General features: G+C 32.7%; 1 non-coding gene across 1 annotated transcript; it reads right to left on the reverse strand.

The window, feature by feature from the left end:
• Positions 1-79: 79 nt before the first annotated feature.
• On the reverse strand, positions 80-183 carry LOC117797035. The gene has a single exon (XR_004621848.1). It is a non-coding gene; the product is annotated as a U6 spliceosomal RNA (small nuclear RNA).
• Between the last annotated feature and the right edge of the window lie 3,931 nt (positions 184-4,114).

Genomic DNA, 4,114 nt, shown 5'->3' on the forward strand with positions numbered 1-4,114 from the left:
AGAGTTGATAAAATAAGAAATTGGTTGAAAAAGGAAAGAGAAAAAAATTAAAATTGAAAGACTAAAGAATCGTGGGGAAAAAAATATGGAACACTTCACAAATTTGCATGTCATCTTTGCTCAGGGGCCATGCTAATCTCTGTATCGTTCCAATTTTAGTATATGTGCTACCAAAACGAGCATAGAAGTTAAGTTCTTATTACAGCTCTATTTACTTTTTTTTTAAGTTATATGTAGGTTTTTAATCAAGGTCCTACTGGGTAGTTGGTTTGGGTGCTTACCACATTATAAAAAGTAATTAGCTTCCTAACTAAAAAATGTGAGATGAATAATGAGAGTGCATGATGAACAAGGATTACGATGAATCCAATCATGTGTTCTTGAGATATTCCTTTCATCATCATCATCATCATCATCATCATCATCATCATCATCATCATAAAAGGGGGCCTTTGGTGTTCTGATTTGACTCAAAGATACAGCCTACACTAAGCAGAAGACAGTGGATAGGAAGCACTTCTGTTTATTAACCTATTATCTTCTTAAGCATGGTTTTTCATAGGAGATGAATATTAGATGATTCGGTTTTATATTTGTTGGTGGGATCTTGGAGCTCAGGCAACATACTGTAGCACTGACACAGTGGCTTGTGTCAATTCTCTGGGATTGCATCAGAGCTCTGCCACTTACCAACTGTATGATCTTGGGCAAGTTACTTAATTAAATTCTCTTGTCTGAGTTTGCTCATCTGTGGGAGTGGTAATTTCTATCTCAAAAGATAATACTTATCTCAAAAGATTGCCTCGAAAATAAATAGGATAATATATTGAAAGATGTCTGGCACACAGTCATTACTCAGGAAATATTGTTGTTACTGCTAATACTAATAGTATTCGATACTTTGATCAAAAGCAAAACTACTGTTTTAGAAACAAAATAAACAAATGGAAAGACTTATTACTGAAACGTATCAGAGAAAGTGATACCAATTTTCCAAAGCAGTCATTAAAAAAACCCTCTATAATATTCTCATAGGTCAAGCCATTATTAAAATAGTGCCCTCTTGATATATAAGTGTCACTGACATAATTCAAAATATTACTGATGCAATCAGAGCACAGTGCTCTGCTGAATGGAATTAGTTAATATTAACTATTTAAATATTGGAGAATTTAGCACTGCTGAAATAATAAGTACCCGTGTCATCATAATTAGTGTTAATCTCCTCTTCTTGATAGATAACTATCAAGTTCATAATTCTTCTAAGGTCTGTCATGATTCATGATAATAAAACCATGACCTTATTATAAAGGGTAATTATTTTCCTCTTCACTCTTGCAAGTGGGCAATGATCCAATTCCTTGAAAAAGAATATAAAAATATCTTGCTGGAAAGTAAAAAGAAAGTCCAAGACTCATTTTTCTCTTATACATTTAAATTGCTGTCTTGCTTGATTCTGGCAATGATACGATAGATGTAGATTTTGCAAGCATATTAATAACTGGAGGCTTATCTTAAACTCACAGAGCTTAAAAGACATATATCCACAGAAGCAAAGGCAGATGTAAAGTTAATCAAAGGTCTGAAGTCCTGCTATTTTTAGCAGAGTTTTTTTTCACTGAGATTAAAAAGAGTTCAATAATAATCAATACTTCAAGAGTTAATTCTGAAATCTCTTTGCTTCTCACATAAAGAATTACAACAAGAGCACAAAACTTCAGGTGCTCAAGTAGAAAGATATCAAAGTTTGAAGGCATATTAAATTAACAACTGGGCCTTTATTTTTTAACGAGTGGCAGGTTATACTTTCTTAGGTGGGGAAAACTGCATATTGAATACTTTCAGATGGAATTAGAACTGAGGAGTTTATGGAAGGAAAAGACTTGATGTAGAACAAGATCTTCTCTTAAGAACAAATTTTAAATAAATCTACTTTAATTGAGCTTGCATTGGCTAACCATTTTAGTCCTCTCCATAGTTAGGACCCATAACTACTTGAAATTATACTTACATTATGCAGTTGTCTTAGGACCTTGAAGCTGGGAGAAAATAACTTTCCATATGTTATGAGAGCAACATGGTTCCTCAAAAATCCTAAATAGAACTCTGCCAAGTAAGAGACACATCTTGGAATCTACCATCTACCATTATTTTTAATTCTAAAAGCCTTTAAGTAAACTTTAAGTTGGCTTAAAACAACCTTTTGTTACAAGGTTTGTGGGAAATGGTATCTGTCTTGTCTATTAATCAATGGATTGATCTCATCTATTATTTAAAGGCCACCAGCTAAGCCTGGCAAGAAGCAGTCCAGTTTTATTTGAGTTACAGTGGTGAGATATGAACATCAGTTAGGTTGTGTCAGATCTTCAGACTGATTTGTCATTTAAAGTGAAATGTTGTGAATCTTTTATTCTCAAAACAAAACAACTGTATATGTATCAGTGGCTCTTAACCAGCCATGATTTGCTCCCCACACTTCCAGGGAATACTGGGCAATGTTTGGAGACATTTTCGGAGACCACAGAGGGGTGTACTGGTGTCCCCTACTGGGTACAGGCCAGAGCGGCTGATAACATCCTACAGCGTACAACAGACCTTACAACAAAAAATTTTCCAGTCCAAAATGTCAATAGTGCCAAGTTTGAGAAATGCTGACACACATGAATCAAAATGCATTTGAAGCCAAATTAAACTGATTTTACAGACCTGCTTTTCTTTCTTTCCATTAATGTGAATAATTGTTTATCACATTATAGAGAGCACGCAGTACCTAACAGATTATTGACTAAGGGTTTTCTTAGGTTTAAGCTACGGACTAAAATAAACCATTTACTTTTGTTTCTATTAACTACTTCATTAACTGAAACACTGAAGAATAAATGTTTCCCTAACTTAAGAAAATAGCATAATGTGAAAATTATTTAACTTATTCAATTATTAAAAGTTTTCCTTATAATTTGTTAATCATTTTTTATAGATTTGTTTATTTGTTGGTTGTTTTGTTTCCTTATGTTGCTTTCATGGTTTGAAATTGGAAAAGAGACTCTAATATGCAAGATTTTATCTGGAGTGTTGTATCACTGAAACACACAGAAAAACTTCTTCAGACCATCATGGAAGCATCTGGCTGATATGACAGAACTCTACATATAAATTCAAAATTAAGAAACAGATATTAAAATTTATTGCACAGCACTACTGTGTTTTAAAATACGTTTTCTCAAAATATCGCAGGAGATATTGTTGAGAAAAAGTCTTCTATTCTCTAAACTGGTGTTTTCAAAAGCTGTGCTATAAGATTTTTAAAAAATACCTATCAAGTACATTAAAACCTTGAGCACTTAGTACTGTTTAGATATCAGTCACAAGGCTAAACAACAAGATATTATGGAGGTAGATGTAAAAGAAGTGAAATACTCTTCGGAGTTCAGGTAGCAACCAAAATATTAAGTATATGGGACAATTTTAAGTAGCACAGGATAGCATTTCATTCAGTACCAAATTTCATCATAAACCAGAGTTACAGTTGTTCAGAAAATAATATGAACGATGTATATGGAATAATAAAGAAGACTTCACATGTAGAATTGTCGTTGGACTCAGATGCCAAAACACGAATGAGATTTGCATAATATCCAAGGCAAAACATAGGCAAGGTAAAAATAAAGATGTCAACAGGGTCTAAACAAAAGGCAGGAGAGGAGAAATAATGAGTCTTTCTAATGTTTACCTTGGTTTTTTTTTATTAAATATTTATTTAAATTCCAGTTAGTGAACTGGATATAGTATAATATTAGTACTNCAACAGGGTCTAAACAAAAGGCAGGAGAGGAGAAATAATGAGTCTTTCTAATGTTTACCTTGGTTTTTTTTTATTAAATATTTATTTAAATTCCAGTTAGTGAACTGGATATAGTATAATATTAGTACTTGTTTTTTAAATAAGACAACACCCTTATCATTTTCTTTGCCTTCTTCTAGAGACAGACAGACAGACAGGTAGACAGAGATAATGGATAGATAGATAATCATTTTAGTAATTGCATCAGTTTGTCAAGATGAAAATATTTATCCTGTCGATAATTTTGAAGGGCTATTATTATTTTGTGTCTAG

The sequence above is a fragment of the Ailuropoda melanoleuca genome, chromosome 17 (genome assembly GCF_002007445.2).
Source record: "Ailuropoda melanoleuca isolate Jingjing chromosome 17, ASM200744v2, whole genome shotgun sequence".
NCBI lineage: Eukaryota > Metazoa > Chordata > Mammalia > Carnivora > Ursidae > Ailuropoda > Ailuropoda melanoleuca.